This window comes from Lactuca virosa, chromosome 2 (assembly GCF_052849685.1).
Source record: "Lactuca virosa cultivar CGN04683 chromosome 2, Lactuca_virosa_CGN04683_v6, whole genome shotgun sequence".
In the NCBI taxonomy this organism is placed as follows: domain Eukaryota; kingdom Viridiplantae; phylum Streptophyta; class Magnoliopsida; order Asterales; family Asteraceae; genus Lactuca; species Lactuca virosa.
Window position 1 is genome coordinate 167275901 of NC_136427.1, and position 19251 is coordinate 167295151.

Below are 19251 nucleotides of genomic sequence, written 5' to 3' on the forward strand. Positions count from 1 at the left end.
TCCCGCCCTGGCATCCGACGAGAGAATCTCCTAACGACAAAACAATGTCAGCCGACAACCTTAGTGGAGCACGCACCACCAACACCTCGTCTAGACCAATCACACTCCAGAACAGAGAACAGAGGAGATCTCCTCCCATGATCAGCTATGTCCCGAATCAGGGCTGACACCTTTGTCCCCAGAGAGAGGAAAGCATCCCCCACACTAAGTATATAAGGACATTGATCATCCTTCTAATAGGTAAGCTCCTAATTTCGCTCTCAAAGAGTTATTCTCACACCATAACCACATTGACTTAATCATCGAAGCGTCCTCCCTGGATCTCCTCTCGGAGTATAACTGACGTTTCTTCCTTTTGTGTTCCAGGACTCGAGCGCCAAGTGGAGACTCGTCGGAGAGATATACTTCATTTTGCATCATTGGCGCCATACTGTGTTGTGATAAACGAAAGATAAACCAAATTTATCACCGACAACAATGGCAACAGAAGAAACGACACCAGGTCCTTCCGATCCACCAAATCCGATCAGACCCATGGTGTCGTTAACACTAGACACCACCCCTGATACACACCCAACCACGCAACCTATGATGGCTCCGCCATACCCATTCATGCCAACAACCATGCAATGGCTGCCACCACTCACACCGGTGAACACCCAACCTTTTTAACTGGCAAGTCCACCAAATGGAACACAAATGCAAACAACTTTCCTAACAATCAGTGAAACGGTAACAACCAAATTCTATTAGCTTCCCCCATTTCACCCCCACAACCTCACAGCAACCCTCAGTCCACCTTCAAGACCCATAATGATCCAACCGACACCATTCGAGATAACTCAGTCGCCAATATTCATCCCATCAGTCAGCAACATGTTTACACAAATGAATATCAACCAACAGACGTCGTCATACACACCAACACACATACAGACGACGAACTTCCATGGGATGCATGGTAACGTTCCCATCTACCAAAATATTTTTTCCAGCAAGCATATTTACTGCTTTTCCACAAAATACAACTTTCTCCCAACAACCCATTTACAATCTTGCACAAACATGCACACAATCACCATTCACAAACACAAACACCTCGCCTTTTGTCCCATAATTGTTGAACTATGATATTCCAAGAACATCACGTTTACCCCACTTAAAGGTATACCTTTGTACCACATGCCTTGATAGCCATATCGATACCTACCAGTGGCACATGAAATCACTTAAACTTAACGAACGTTTCTGGTGCACGCATTTCCCCGCCATGCTTGATGGTAACGCGGGAGCATGGTTCAAAATTCATGCACCAAACAACATCCAAAACTTTGCCCAACTAAAAGAGTTGTTTCTTACCAACTTCATGCAACTTCGAAAGCACCGAAGAGACGTGCAAGAGATTTTAGGATGCAAACAAAGGGAGGGAGAAAGCATTAGAGATTATTTCAAAATGTTCAATGAAGCGACGTTAAACATACCTAGCCAGGACAATAAGTTGGTAGCAAGAGCCTTCACTTATGGCTTGCTGCAAGGATCACTATCCTGGAAGTTCTTAGGAAAGAAACCCACCACCATGCAAAAATTAAAAGAAAGGGTGGAATGATACATGAGGCAGGAGGAAGGCACAACAACTAAAGAAGCCTACATACATGCAACTAGAGCAACCCATGGCCAAATAGAAACACACCACTTATCCCAAAGGCCCCACAAAAAGCAGCACCAATACATACAAACTGATTCGACACTTCCAGTCGTATGTACGCGATGATAGGCAATACAAAAAAACCCGATGTCTTGGAAATAACAGACAAGCAACGAACCCGATGATAGGCGAAAGTAAAGTAGTGGAAGCATATATAAGAATCAAGCAAAAAAAACATAACTACATATGCTGAAAGAAATAAAGAAACATGAAAACATGTATAAATATGTGTAATCCAGCCAGCAAGTGCAAATAAAAAAATGAAGTTAGATCTTAGAGTACGCTAATAACACTCGCCAAATAGGTGACTTTGTTGCACAATCATGAGTCCCTTGAATATAAAGAGAAATTTGACTTGTAAAAAAAGACGTGAGTGTTAGCCTTTAGGTTTACGTAATCGTTAGATTTCCAAAGTCGACAAGACTTAACGCACCGCCACTTAGATGCGGGGTTCACTGAGCAAAGAAGTTGGCAAATGTTACATTTTTCTAGACTCCACCTTCACGAAACTACCAGGATTTCTTTCAATACTTGTACCTTCTAAAACCTATTTCATTCTTTTAAGGTCATGTCCTTCGAAAGGGATAACCCTTCAAGTCAAACCTAACACTATTTTTTTCTCATTTCCTTCTCGATCGATCACTCCTCCTTGTACCCTTTGATTGAGATCATCTCCACTATCCTAACTGCAGCGGTAGTTTGTCTATTATAGACATGCCTGAACCACCATAATCTTCATTCCATAAATATCTTGATGATTAATTCCAAACAAAATGCATTCCTAATTTTCGTGTTCGGTACGTATCATGTCCAACAAAGTCTTTCCACATGACCATCGCAACATTCTCATTTTCTTGACCTACATTTTCCTTTCATGATCCTTCTTAATCGACAAATAGTGAGATTCATACAACAAAGATGGTTTTATTGTCGCCCTATAAAATTTCCCTTTAGTTTCAGTAGCACTTTCTTATCACACAAAACTTCTACCGTTTCCCTCCATTTTAACCATCCTGCGTTTTTATGGTGTATAATGTAATCATCAACACATCCTTCTTTATTAATTATAGACCATGTGTTCTTAAAACTCTTATTTGTGTGTAAAAAATATAAATATAGTGTAATGTCATCATCAACACCCACTATTATAATTGGATAGTTATTTCAAAATACAATGTCTCGATAAGAAAAAAAATGTAGGTACAATACTAGAGTCAGATGAATTTCTAATTTAAAAAAAAAACAAATGAAATTACAATACTCGAATTGGACTTTATATAAGAAGAATGTTTTGATAAGAAAAAGGTAGAAAATATGTTGTGATAGATGAAGAAAAAAATTGGATGCTATAATAAACAAATAAATGAAAGTAAGTTTTAGATTGTTAGGTTGAGTTATGTAATTTTAAAATTAAGGACATTAAAACCAGTAATTATAAGCAATTTCGACGGCTATATTTAGATACTCTTCACCATGTATAAACTTTTTGGATTGGACTGGACAAAAAGATTATAGTTATTTATCAAAATGGCCAATGGAAATCAAACTCCTTGATGTTAAATCTCCTATTTGTTGTCGTAATTTATGAATTCTTTTATTTTTCGTGTGTAGCATATTCAGTTTTTCTTATATCAATTGCATTTCCAAATGTTACAAAAGCTTTATTTTGTTGAGACGTTTATATGAAACAGTTTCACGTTATTATTCTGAAACAAAAAAGTTGCATCATGATCAATCTGCAGTTGGGAAAGGACATGTCCACCAGTCAAATATAGATACTGTGTTTGTTGCTTGGTTACACCTACACCTACTAAATGGGGTCTGAAAGTAATTCTTGAAGCTGTGGAGGGCTCACTAGAGTCCATCAAATACAGATGCATATACAACTTCCTATTACTTTCTTATTTTTGTTTTACTTAGATTTTATTTGCTAGTTAAATATCTGGATCCAATAATTTCAAATGGCATCATCACGTGGATCTAAAAGCTATAAATATTGTTTTTTCTTAACAAAAAGTTTCTATAGGTTATTTTTAAATACTTGATTAATAGTCATTTCTCATATATTATATATGGATTAAATATTACGAGGACTAATAGTTAAGCTTTTATATATTAGTAATGGAATAACAATATTATCTTTTTAATACAGTAAAAGTTTTTAATACAGTAAAAGTTAAATGACTATGGTTTGAAGACTCTATTTTTTCTAATAAAAGTTAAATGACTATGGGTGCTTTTTGACCATTTATTCTTTGATTGTCCTTTGGCAATGGCATTACGGAGATTCATATCTTTGTAAGTTGTAACCCCTTGTAGCTAGTTTGTAAATGGTTTTTCCTCGCTGTAAATTAAAGAACGTATGAATAGGAATAGAAACAGGAGATTTTCATATCTTTGTTCTTTAACTTTTTTTAATTTTATTGTTTAGGCGCACTTGTTTATTTAGATTGCCTATTTCTTTATCATTAGAAAGATTAGACAGAGGAAGAGTAGAGCCGGTGTTTGCTGGATTTCAGCCACAATTTGTAGAATTTTGTGCATTATGGGTGCAGTCCTTTTTGAAACCCAATGCACCTTCATGATCGTTTTCAACTCCATTGTAAGATATCACTTTCATTCTTTACGCATAGTGTGTAAAAATTAAAACGAAAAACTACAACAAATATTTGCGTCTTTAGTTTCTGTTCCTACGTTCTTTTCATTCATATTGAACCAACCACATGGCGAGCGTATCTTTTCTGTTCCTTCCATATTTTATTCACGACAAGATAAGTCATAGGCAACGATCTATAGGTGGAACTTATACGTTATCAGATTAAAAAAATCTGGATCGGATAAAAACGTTCTTGTTCTTCTATTCTTGTTCATTTGTGAGGGTTAGATAGGTTAGATGAATCTCTTGAAAAGATTGAAAGATGCCTTGGGAGTGGTGGATAAATGAAGTATTTATAGATTGATTGGAGGGGTTGGCTTTCATCCCGTGGCAATGTGGGATGAGAATGTTAAGGTTTTGTAAAGGATTTAGATATGTAGCGTAAATGAGGGTAGGAGGTCGTTTAATTAACTTGGAGTAGAGTGCAAGAATATGACATCTTAAGGTTTTATAAATTAACCAAAAAAAGGTGGTGGGATTCATATTTTTGCACGTGAGAATTGAAGGGCTTTGTACGATGGCGGTTATATAGGGATATGTCAGGTGCATGATAATGAAATTTATCCACAAAATAACATTAAAAAGGAAAGTGTGACGTGGGTTTATGAGCTTAATTAAGGTCACGTGCATGGATGATAAGCTGGTTACGTGGATGCTTCAAGATAACAAGATACTTATTTGCTCAGTTCCTAACCAAAATATGGCATCCATGAAAAAGTAATTACCCTTTGATTGTTTTCGATCTCAATTCTCAATGGCCTAAAAGAGAAGTAAACTAAACACAAACTCTAGTTTTATCAAAATACTTAATTTTAGTTGAAAATAATATATATCATTTCTAAAGAAGTAAAAAAAATAATCGGACAAAAGGGATTATCAAGAAGTTTGCACTAATGTATTGGGCAGGGGCTGCGCGAACGCAAGCCCCCACTGGCACAAATTATGATGTAGGCTCGACCACTTGGGCCGACCTTAAGTTAGCACCCATCCGAAGTGCAATGGAAGTCACTAACCTAGGCCATGGTCCATCTTGACCAACCATTGACCCTATCCAGGTAAGTATCTAATCCATAAGCCTCATTCCCTTTTTATAAAGCTCTCTCTCCCTTTCTATTTCTTCTTTCTGGCGATGTGGGATAACATAGAAACACAAAATTCCACCGAGTATGATGTTTGTTTTCCTGATGTTAGACACTACAGAAACTCATATAAACCACAATAAAAGATGGGTAACATTAAAATAGTTTATATTTTCAGAATGAAATCATTTTTCGTTTGGCAAAACCCAATACTCATCCCATGTAAGTTCAACATATTTTGGTTAAAACAGAGTCCAGTTATATAAAATCAAATTAAAAACAGTGAATTTCTATTAGTACCAAAGCTACGACATCTTGATTATATCCCATATAAGATGAGAAAAGATTGGTGACACATTTGTGTGAATGATAAGGAATGGTTATCCCACAGTCAACCATTTATCATCAAGAACTAAAACTAGAAATATGAAATGGGACAAAAAAAACTATTCCTTCGTAAATTATGTCTTGGGACCAATGTAAGGGAGTAAATACTCAAGAGCATATGTACATTCAATGTATACGTTTAAAAGCCAAAACAATTTGATTTCTCACTAACTAAATGATCATTGGTTCTAAATTATATAAGAACCGGATATGAACGAAAATTAGGATTCCAACATAGTGGATTGATCAACCAAAAGACTAGCGTTTGAGGGTAATTAAAAAACATAACAGTTATGGGTGAAAGTGAATCGAATATCAAACCCCAATATCTTAATGATGGAAAAGTAGATTGAGCACTTGGTTGATTCATTTATAAAATAGCAAAAAATGTGAGAAATGCATCAACATCAATAACTGCTATAACTTTAACATTTACATATCCACCGATTAATCAGAAATTCTCAACTTCGAGCACTTTAGGCCCCAAATTTCATCGTTCAAGGCCTCGATTTCAGTTGTACCCAAATCATGGATTTTAGAGTATGGGCTTTAACAGAATTTGAATGACGACAGTTTGTCCTTGTAAATAAAATATATATGAAGTATTCTTTTAAAACTTATAGTTATTTAAGTGTTGTTGGACCTATAATATGGAAAAAAAATTCTAAATGGGTTATTAGGGGCTAATAGGAGGATCAAAGTGAATTAAATCATCTAAGTGACTTAGTTCTCAATTAAGTGATAATTTAGGAGTTATCGAATATTTAAATAGGTTCTTTTGGCTTCTATTATGACATATTATTTTGATGTGTATTATGTGTTGAAAAGTTAAGAATAATAAAGTTGTAAAGAGATAAGATAGTATGATGAGAGACTTTGACGTCACAATTGCATTATTATTGGGAATAGTAGACTCTATACTTACACATGTTGTTTAGTTCTAGTGATACCACGAGATACCATTGCAGGTTATTTATTTACGATGTTTAATTTAACATCTAAGGGCTTGGATTTCCACAAAGCTTTTTTCAAAAACCGCATTTTTATGAAGTTGGTTGATCTTCTCAATGAATGTAGGTGAGGGGTGTTTCAATATATTTTTCTTCTTGTTTTCTTACTTTACATATGAATTGTAGGAAATATTTCATTCACTTTTTATCAGTTACTTGGTATCCTGGATTTGAATTTGAAATCAAATTCAAAAGGGAAAATTACAATAAATTGCAACATAATTTGGTAATATGCTCTAAATTTTACTTATAATAGAACCTATCGAATATAGTAGAAATAACTTGAAGAACCTATAACCGATTACAAAAATAACTTGAAGAACCTATGACCGATTACCATTTGACTTTTTTCCATGTTTTTGCTTCTAACATGTGGCAAGGAAAAAGGAATATAACTCATGAAGGATAGAAAACTTGTTGTTGTTTCCTTCACATCTCCTTTTCACATAGTCATAATGTTGTGTCGACTCCTCACACATTCATCCACAAACACCAAAGGTATCCAGTTATATGAAACCATTATTAAGTCAACGAATGTGTACAATGCTAATGATGCGGAAGTCATGGAAACATGTGTCACATTAGCATTATCAAATTTCTATAATGCCTAAATAAGAAAAGAGTTGAAAGTAGAATATATATATATATATATATATATATATATATATATATATATATATATATATATATATATATATATATATATATATATATATATATATATATATATATATATATAGGAAAAAGATCAAATGAGAACACCTAAAAGGTTGAGAACGCGATAACAGTTCTGGACCAATCAATGTATATTTTAATTAAATTAAAATAAAATAAAATTCAATCAAATCCCTTAAATTTAGGATCAGTTACCAAAAGAAAATAAAATATTCGATTTTTTATTCTTCTTATTAATGGAATATAAAAAACATTTTTACCAAAAATTATTTTAAAACTGAAAAAAAAAATTATTTTTTTTCTTAAAAAAATTAAAATTTTTCTCCTGTTCACTTTTTTTTTCAAAAAAATGAATAGAAATCTAACCCCAAATCAATACATTTGTATTCACAAATGATTTTTTTTTTTCAAAAAACATGATACTACTCCAATCACAAATGAATACACATCAATTTACAAGTAATACAATTCCTTTTTTTAATCAATTGAAATAAAGAGTGTAAAAATTATCATTTTTTCATAAAAATAATACCTCTAATCATAAACAAATACACTCATTAACATATGATTGCAATGCTATTCACAAATGAATACACTGCTATTAACAAATAAGTACCCTGCTATTCACAAATGAATAATTGAATACCTCAAATCATAAATAAATACATTCATTCACATATGAATGCACTGTTATTCACAAATGAATACACTGTTATTCATAAATAAATACACATTCTAACATAAATGAATTCATCAAAAAATAATATAACGTACATCTAAAAAATACAGAACATAATACGATTTTTCATTCTCTTCTAGCTCAAATTCTTCACCTTTCATCTTCTCAAACAACTCCAAATGACCTCCACAAAACCCATATGAAATTGGTGCTTTTCTCTTCTCCAGAGCATCCAAAATCTACAACTAATGTTATAATCGTTAATGAAATGTTATAATCATTAATGATTGAAACTCAAAGCTTACCTCTTGATCTCTATATTTAAAAGTTATTCCATTAAATCTATAATTATGACATCAAAGAAATTAAAACTCAAAATCACTTTAACTTTGATATTAAAAACGTATGCTAATTGAAAGAAATAGGGCATAAAAACTTAAATTACGTGTAGAAACAGCCAAAAGAATTTAAGCCTCCTGCTAAATATATTCGTTTCAAATTTTGACCATGTAATTCATTTATTGGTTAATTCGAAAGAATCCAGCACCATATAAATCAGATCAAAGATATTATCACCATTAAAAGTGACATTTTAATTTGACCATGTGATTTCGATTTTGACAAACACGAAAACATATCATCAAAATTTGTTGACAAATTTTAAAAATATCTCGTAATGCTATCGTCAATGTAAACCAATTAGATTAAAGCTCACCTAACTGACACCAAAACAATCCTTCGTTTGAGAATAAATATCATCAAAGACTCAAATTCGATCAACCAGAATTGAAGCTTTGTTGAAAACACAATTTCAAGCTCTGCCTAATATGTTTGCATAATTGATTATGAAAAAATGAAAGATAAAGGAAGCCCTAATTGTACCTGTCATTATCATCACCATCGACATAGCCTCCATCATCAGTGTTTATCTTCACAACAGCATTCAAGCAAAATCGAGACCATACCTTGAAAATTGAAATCGATTTACAGGTATAGAATCTTCAATGAAACCCGATGAAATAAAATCAAGTTGTAGGTTTCTGATATGTAATATGTCTTTGTATTTCTCTTTCTCTTGAACGATCTCTACCCATCTGTTGATAGAGGCGTGGAGATGATTGTTGTGTGATGATGATGGTGACGATGGTGTTGCTGGCGGGTTCAACTATCAAGATGGCAGTGGTGGTGTTTTTGTATCTTGTGCAGCGGCTAGGTTGAAGAAAACTCAAAAGTCGACAGTGGAGAGATGAGAGGGAAGTGGCAGACGTTTTTTTTAGTCCTGGCTTCCATCGATTAGGGTTTAAAGGAAACGAGAGAGAGAGAGAGAGAGTGTGAGAGAGAGATTTTAGGAGTTGATAAAAATAAGATAAAACCTAATGACTATAGTACCCTTTTAGGTAATTAGGAAGTTACAGTTTAATCTTATGACTTTCAGAATTTATATAAATGGCCTGTTAATATTAACCTTTGATTTTAAAATTTAGAAGGATTAGATATGTTATCGCGTTCTCAACCTTTTAGGTGTTCTCATTTGATCCTACTCATATATATATATATATATATATATATATATATATATATATATATATATATACACACACACACACACACACAAATCGTTTATCCGCGCCAAACGACGGGTGAGAATAGTTTTTTAGAAATTAGTTTCTAGAAGGGATTAGTTCTTTTGTGCAAATAGTTACTACATCTGAATATATATCAATAAAAGTTATGGTAGCAAGTATGAAATTAGTAAGAATAAAAAATGAAGCGTTTAGATTGTAACAAACGTGAAATAGATAAATCGATGCTTAGACGAAGATCTTCAATCGATCTAGGCAGGCAACTGACTAATCAACGCCTAGACGGTGATTCTTAAATGTAATGTAATTTATTTTTTAAAGATTAAATATTATCTATAAATGCCAATTTTTATATTGTTATTTACTTATTTTGTTAAAATATAAATAGTTTATTAAAAAAATTATATATTCTAAGAAAATACTATTTGAAAATTTGAAAATTTTGTTATAATATATAAAAATTGAAATTTCAAAATTTCAAAATTTTTATTTACCAAAATATATTTAAACACCTTTTCAACTTTAATGGAAACAATCTTCAAAAAGGTTAAACTTTCCCCGTGTTGCCAATTTTGTATGCTTCATTAGTCATTAGTCATAGTTAGCTTAAAGCAAAAGCCAATTGGGGTAGCATCATACTTTTATATATTGCTATTTCAACATTGTACTTAAAAGAATCAACCCAAGAATAGAAATGTCATCATCCTCAAGTTACATGTTGTCAAGTAGTAGAGTCATACGTCAAGATGCTACCAACAGTTGAATTTCTATCGGATTGAGAGAAAACACAGGACAAGAGAGAATATAAGTAGATAAAAAGGAACAAGTGTGGTGATTGTAAAAATCTTCAAAGTATTTACCACTGATTATTGTTATGTAATGTGTATTTGTTGGGGTATGAAGTATTGTCCAACATGGAACACTTGGGTTTCATGGAGCAAGTGACAAAGGAACAAATCTTCTAAAAGGTGGTTTGGAGCAACTTAGAGTGGTTTGGAGCAACTTGGAGTGGTTTTGGAGCAACTTGGATCACTTGGACCAATTTAGACCAACTTGGAGCAACATGTTGCGCCATGATGACTGATGTTGCACCATCCCTTGGGATGTTGCATCATATGGAGGCATCTTGCGCCATCCATGAAGATGTTGGGACAAAGGGAGAGGAGTTGCGTCAAAGGAATGGATGTTAGCCACACACATAAGATGTTGCACCATAAGGAAACCAAGAAGGAGATATTGCACCACATCTATGAGATAATGTGCCATGAGGGTAGGAAGTTGCACCAAGGGAAGGATGTTGTGCCATCTTGAGGAGATGTTGCGCCATCATGGACCATCTTGGTACATGATGCACCATCTTGATTCCTTTGTTGTGCCATGTTGATCCATGTATGCTTAAAAGATGATCATGCTCAAGAAATACACCATGTGCCACGATGATGGATCTTGGGCCATTATTGATCATGATCCTCTGCATGTGCATCGTGTGTGTTGATGATGCTCATAAGTTGTATGACATGGAAGAATGTTGTAGAAAATGTTGCATAGCAGAATATTATTGGTTGTCACCATTCATGGGCATATAGGCCAAATGGGCTTGGCACATTAGGGTTTTAAGTATGATCCCTCAAGTATAAATAAGCTCATACCCCCATATTGTAAATTTCAAGATTTATGTGAGAGCTCAAAATAAAATATAATTTTGAGTGCTTGTAATAGTTCTAGAAAGTTAATAAAATTCTCTCTCTCTCTCTCTCTCTCTCTCTATATATATATATATATATATATATATATATATATATATATATATATATATATATATATATATATATCGTGGACGTAGGTCACCTTGACCGTACCACGTTAAATATAATATTGTGTTCTTTTGATTCACGTTTTTCAAAAGTTTTGTGATTTCACCGAAGTTTGTTTTTTTTATATTTGTCTGAAGTGTTTAACTTGTTTTGTTGTCACCCATTAGTGTCCACTCGTGGAGGGTGTCGAAAAGTCATTATAAGCTTATACAATGTTGGTGATTGTTATTAATTGATCATGCTAAGTACACTGCTTGTACTTATAGTCTTTAATCATCGAAATCAATTTGTAAACAATAAAAGGAGATACAAGGCTAAAACTGATAAATCAAAAGTATGTCGCTAAACTAAGTTTGTAGTCCGTTGCTAAAACAGATTTAAACAAAACTGAAACTTGAAACTTAAAAAGTACGTTACTAAACCAGTTCTAAACACACCACAACTGTACAATTAACAAATTGAAAGTAGATTGGTAATACTTGCTATAAAGTCAGCTACCCTACAATCTCGATTTAACTTGATAAACAAAATATGAAAAGAAAGTAAAATAAACAAAATATGGTCCTACGGAATAGGGGCTGATTATTCGTGGGCTCTAACAAAAATGATTTTGGTCTGTAACAAATTTAGGCTCCTCCTACGGAATAGGGGCTATGATATTCTAGATGGACTCTTCCAAGTTGTTGGGCTACATCAACAAAACATGGACCAACTTAACAAGACAAAAGTCAACCAGTTACCGCAAGCTCTGCTCAACAAATACACTTCACAATACGCATGGTGTTTTCAAAAAAAAGGAGGGAGAAGAGAAGTATGCTTTCATTACTCCAGGACGCGTTTCAGAAAATGATCATGATTGAAAAGCTTAACCCAAACTCTGACATCAAACACACTTGCCAATTCTTGATGCAAGGTCTACCTATCTCTCCTTTCTTAAATAATTTGTACATATTATTTGGTAAATCCAGAATATTTACTAAAACTCTATTATGACATTTGTGACATACATTTACCTTCAGAGAGTTAAGGTATTTATACAAAAAAAACTAATCTACTATGCATAGTAGAAAAACTTTTTGCTACAACATCTTATTTTCACATGCAAAGATGCCATGTTCTGACAATTGAATTGGCAAACAGTTTTGATTTAATCAAACCATTTTGTCGTTGTTGGTTCGTAACTACTAATCGCACGCTACACAAACATTTTATTTCACATATACAAGAAGCTTGCCCTACAAGCTTACAAATGCACATTGTAAACAACTCCTAAAACTACATGCTTTAATTGTCATTACCATGCATTATGGAATTAGGTAAACTTACTATTATTGTTTACAATGGCATGTACAAACGAATGAGGCTTGGACATGCAAATGCAATCCAATGTCATATATTCGTTCGTTCTCAATGCTCATATTTAAAAAAAAAAGGGAGTAGAGGGGCTAGCACGACACTACAAAAGTGTTATCCCAAGCAAAGAGCTGAACTACATAACAAGCAGACACGGTATATGGTCGTGCATTCCCAGGAAGATATTAGTGTTATGAATGAAAGAGCAACCGTAAAGACAACTCCTCAGCGGCTGCGCTTCCTGGATCCCAACAACCATGATGACCAGCCCTTGGTAGCCTCTTTGCCTAGCCCTCGGTAACCACGCTACATGGCTATTAGCAGTCGTGTCGACCAACTTCATGCAGCTCTCACCATTCACGTTGACCGACTCTCGTAATCTCACTACTCAACTCCCAGCAATTGCACTACCTGGATCTCAACAGTCGCGCAACCCGACCCTCAATAGCGACGCGACCCAGCTCAGCAGCCGCAAAGCTCAGTCATCAGCAGCTACGTTGTCTGACTCCCAGCAGTCGCGCCAACCGCGCTACCCAACTTTTGTCAGCACTTGTGTCGCCTAGCTTTTTCAGCAGTTGTGTCGCCCAATTTCCAGCAACTAGGCATCCATCGTTTCCATTCCTCGTCTCCTCTAAGAAGTGGGAGTAGGGTTGGTACGACACTATGCATAAGTGATTTTTATTCTGAAGGGTCAGAGTTAAAGTACATGAAGAACTAATGCTATGCATGATAGTGCACTCCCGGGGTGACATTAACATTCTGGATCAAAAGAAGCAGCCTCGTGGTTCAACCCTCGGTAGTCTCATTGCCCATCTCTCAGTGGTCGTGCTGCTCATCTATCGCTAGCAGCTCAACGCTCAGTTCTCAGCGGCCCTGGTGACTAGCCCTCGACGACAGCCTTTCTACGCACCACTTGACAGCATCTACATTATCCAACTCTAAGTAGCATCTCCGCATAGCCCTCGGCAGACAGCCAAGACAGCGAGACACCAATCGTCACTACAACTAAAGATGCAACAAAGCATCAGGTTCCATTACACTTCAACCCGGACTGGTCACCCAGTCTAGACACCAAAGATGTCATGCTGTTGCGCCCAATCGTGCGAGGTTCAGCACCCTCGCCTTGAGTCGCCTGGCTTCTCATCCCGACTCCATTATAGCGGCAACCTCCGCATGCGAGGTTCAGCACCCTCGCCTTGAGTCGCCTGGCTTCTCATCCCGACTCCATTATAGCGGCAACCTCCGCATGCGAGGTTCAGCACCCTCGCCTTGAGTCGCCTGGCTTCTCATCCCGACTCCATTATAGCGGCAAGCTCTGCATGCAAGGTTCAGCACCCTTGCCTTGAGTCGCCTGGCTTCTCAGCCCGACTCTATTATAGCGGCAAGCTTCGCTTGTAAGGTTCAAAACCCTCGCCTTGATTCGTCTGGCTTCTCAGCCCGACTCCATTACAGCGGCAAGCTCCGCATGCGAGGTTCAGTACCCTCGCCTTGAGTCGCCTGGCTTCCAAGCTCGGCTCTATTATAGAGGCGAGCTCCGCATGCGAGGTTCGGTACCATCGCCTTGAGTCGCCTGGCTTCCCATCCCGGCTCTATTATAGCGGTGAGCTCCGCATGCGAGGATCAGTACCCTCGCCTTGAGTCACCTGACTTCTCAGCCCGACTCCATTCTAGCGGCAAGCTCCGCATGCAAAGTCCAGTACCTTTGCCTTGAGTAACCTGGCCCCAACCCGACTCCACTACAAAAGCATACTCCACCGACGAGGCTAAAAGGCTTGCAACCTTTGCCTATATGATTCCACGCGATGCTCTCCCGCGTGATGTATTTATGATCGTTGGCAGCCAAGCCTGATCCATTCAACGCGATGCTCTCCCGCGTGATTTATCTATGATCGTTGGCAGCTAAGCCCGATCCATTCCACGCGATGCTCTCCCGCGTGACGTATCTACGATCGCTGGCAGCCAAGCCCGATCCATTCCACGCGATGCTCTCCCGCGTGATGTATCTACGACCGCTGGCAACCAAGCCCGATCCATTCCATGCAATGCTCTCTCGCATGATGTATCTACGATCGTTGGTAGCTAAGCCCGATCTGTTCCACGCGACACTCTCTCACGTAACATCTCCATGATCGCTGACTGCTAAGCCTAAGCTATTCTTCTAAGTCGCACAACATAAGTCTCGCATCGTCTCGCACCATAATTCGCGCATCGCAAGCTTATTCTACACCCAACACCACGCTCTTGGTGTTTCCTCTCTCACAGTCATCATGGTTCTCTTGTGCTCGGACGATCGATGAAGCGTTGTCTACATTGCATCCTGCTATAGTGAGGTTACTCTCCAGCAATAAGGTTATCCCGACAACGGCCATGCTACCTACTACCTTTTAGCATCTCTGTTTCCTGGCTCTTGGAAATGGTCTTGCTGTGCAACCCTACCTGTAGCCTCGCCGCGTATCCCACAACATCTCTGTTTCCTGGCTCTCGGAAACGGTCTTGCTGCGCAACACATACCTCTGGCCTCACCGCTTATCCCTCAGCACCTCTGATGTCTGGCCCTCAGCAGCGTTCTTTCTGCGCAACCTCTACCTCCGGACTCACCGCGTATCCCTCAACGTCGTTGCTGTCGGACTCTCAACAACAATATCGCTGCATATATCCTACCAATAGCCTCACTGCCTGTCTCTCAAGAATTCTATTATCTGGCTATCGGCAATAGTCTCACTGTGTGACCCTCGCTAGCAACCTAATCGCACAGCTCTCGGAATATCTGCCACTTATATTATGGTCAACAACCTTACGGTTTATTGGTTTGACAACATAGTCTGATGCGGCTACCTACGCTACCCACATCAGAATGGAGGGAATCCAACTAGGAATAGCTCGAGCAAGAAACACATTCAGAATGGTTATCAATGCTCATGCAAAACAGACTGTGAAGATAATTATCGATGACATTCCTCCAAAACGATAGAAACGCTACGGCATCCATGTCGTACAACAACCCCGCTCCGCAATAACATTATTTGCAGATTTGTTCTACATGACTGCAGCAACAGTTGTGTTGCGTCACACCAACTGGATCGCACTCCTCTCAATGAAGGAGTATCAAGTCACCTCAAGCCGCATAAGCAATGTTTGTCTCATCGCACAACCCCACGGCTCTCGTGGGCGAGGTTTGGTCGTTCTCTCTATTGTTTAATGTATTGGTGCTTTATCTAGTCCGATCCGATTGTCAGCAACCCAATCGCATCAGACTAGGGGGACTTGACGACGCACGATTTATGTGACCAAGTCCAGTCCGATGTCATTGGCCGCGTACCAATAACATCAGACTGGGGGGACTTGATGATATATGGTCCATTAGCATGGCCTAGACTGCTCTAGTGCGCCAGCCTGGCCTGACACGCTCCTGCCAGCCCTGCCTGGCGTTCCCTTGCCAGCCTTGCTGGGGACTCCCTTGCCGGTCCTGCTGGGGACTTTCCTGCCAGCCTCGCTGGGGACTCTCCCGCTGGTTTATATGACTTAGTCCAGTCCAATGTCATTGGTCGCGTACCAATAACATCGGACCGGGGGGACTTGATAATGTATGGTCTATTAGCATGGCCTAGACCACTCTAGCGTGCCAGCCCTGCCTGGTGCGCTCCCACTAGCCTTGCTGGGGACTCCCTTGCCAGCCTTGCTGGGGACTCCCCCGCCGGCCCGGCCTGGCGCTCCCTGGCCTGGCTCTCCCTTGCCAACCTTGCTGAGGACTCCCTTGCCAGCCTCGATGGGGACTCTCCCGCCGGCCCGGCCTGGCGCTCCCTTACCATCCTTTCCTGGTGCGCGCCCGCCAGCCTTGCCTGGTGCGCGCTCGCCAGCCCCGCCCGACGCCTCCGGGCGGCCTCGCCTAGCTCGTTGCTAGCTGGGCCTGAATTGGGCTGGCCCAAGGCCTGACCTAATTCCCCTTGACCTAGTTGTCCCCTATATAATGAACAGTACATCCTCCATGGAGGGGATCCTTCCCTTTGGCTCAGCTGCCACCCTAGACTCCGGCAGGGTGGCTCAGCCGCCACCCTCCGCCGTTAACCACCATACACCACCAGCACCAGGATGGTTCTCTATAGCTAAGGAGAACCATCTCAGATCTACCAGATGATCTAACTTGACCGTCGGAGTCCGCTCCCGGGGCACAATCCCTGGGGCGGCTCTAACGGGCTTGTCTGTTGTGACCTCGCAGATCCGTCTCCGGCGTAGAAGCATCTCCTCAGAGCAGGTGGTCGGAGCCGAAGTCGCATCAACGACATTATTTGATTTTGGTGGTGAAACTATGACGATGGGTTACTACCACCATCACTTCTCTTTACAAGAAAAAACAAACCCTAAAAAATCGAAAACTAAAACTATCCTTGAAGAAAAAGAATATCCATATCATCATTGTATTTTAAGATAGATAGTTTCACAATTTCGACCTAGACATGAAAATGAAAAAAAAAAGATAAATTTCAAATTATAATCAATTTACTGGATGTTATTACATGATCGAGAAAATATAATGATGAAAATCCCAAATCTTATTCTAATTTAGGTTTACCTGGCCATGAGGGTGTCTCACGAAGCATAATCAACAACATAGTTATCCTCAAATTAGCCTAAATCGACATATATATCGGAAATGAACTTCGTCTTGAAATGAGCTCTTTGGCTTCAAGCTTTAGTGGTGGTAGTAAATGGTAGGGATGATGGGTTTTTAGAAAGATAAACAGGGGTTAAATAAGAACTTTTAGAGGGACGAAGGGAAGAGTATGAAATGGTTCCCGTATTTACAAAAGAAACCTACAAAATTCAAAAAAACCTGCAAAAAAAAAAAAGCGAACACGGATGTAGATAAAAACCTAAATTGTAAGAAATCCAGCAAAAAAGCGAAAAAAAAACTAAAAATCGAACAAATACTTTCTTATTTTGAGGGGAGAGAGAATGTCCTGAACTTTATTTCGGATGATGTGGTTGTGAGCATAGAGTTTTTGTAGGCGACGACTGGTCTCTGGTGTTTCAGTTGTGCGGTTTTACATTGGTTGCGTGGTGTGACGATGGTGGTGAGTCTTAGAGGTAGTAGAGACAGAGATTGTGATATTTGGTAATTGCAGCAGTGAAGAGGCGAGATATGGAGGAAAACAAAGTATAAAAATATGCAATAAAGATGAAAAGCAAACCTAAAGAGATGGAGATATTGGTGGTTGATGGAGACGAGACTTTAATTTTTGGAAAACAAAGTATAAAAATCTCAATTGATTTATATTATATTAATTGTTGGTGGTTTAAAAAAATAAATTTTGATTAATATTTGTGCATAAAAAATGTTTGTGTATTAAAATGAAGTAATTTAATTAAATTAGAATAAAGAAAAAAAATAGAGTGCTAGGAGTGTTACCACTTCCTAATAAATGCTAAGATTGAGTGTTAAATGGAAAAAAATAAGGTGACACTCAAAAAGATGATGTGACAAAATGTTAGGAGTGTTACCACTCCCCTTAGCCTTAGGTTTTTTTTTTTCTATTAAGCTTGTGGTGGATGGTAAAGAAGCAGACGATCAATGGAGGTGCTATATAAATGACCAAGAAGATTAATAGAGGTATAACATTATAAGGTTGAAGAAAGGGCGATATAGTGGGAAGGTTGTTGGACGGGATAGGGAATGAGATCCAGTCAAAATCCATACACGTATGTTGACTAAATGATATTCAATGCATAAACTGATTGTAAATATGGCAATAAGGTTTGTATGACTTAAAATTCAGTATTTGACCAAATATATTTTATAAGGTATAATAGATATATAAGTGGTGACACGGCGTTGAACATTTAAAAGTCAACCTACTCTGGCAATGTCATCTGAATAGAAAACAATTTTTCACTGTTATAACTGGGTAATTTTTTCAAAGTGTAATGCATTAATAAGAAAACAAATTGAATGCTCTAACTGGACATATTTTTTAAAGTACAATGTCTTAGTAAAAAAAATGTTAAAAAGTGCAAAGTTGTGACAAATAAATAAGGAACACAAAAGCCTTTTTATAGGAAAGTTCATCATAACTATAAGGTTTGTGGTTGATAGTAATGATAATAGCTTATAGTTTACTCGAGATATATGACTATCAAAATGCATTAAATGTTGGAGGTTCCTTCAACTAGTTTAGCATGATTGAGAAAACACGTGTATCAATGCCTTTTCTGTGGTACGCAATGACAGTTCTTCAATTTATTTAAACGATTAAGAACTGACTTTCTGATGCATGAAATCGGCTTCAGTTGAAAACTCAAACTGTTAAATTGG

The 19251-nt window shown here is 37.7% G+C and overlaps 1 non-coding gene across 1 annotated transcript; it reads right to left on the reverse strand.

The window, feature by feature from the left end:
- Positions 1-5263: 5263 nt before the first annotated feature.
- Positions 5264-5424, reverse strand: LOC145161867 (U1 spliceosomal RNA). Its single transcript, XR_013738731.1, has one exon. It is a non-coding gene; the product is annotated as a U1 spliceosomal RNA (small nuclear RNA).
- Between the last annotated feature and the right edge of the window lie 13827 nt (positions 5425-19251).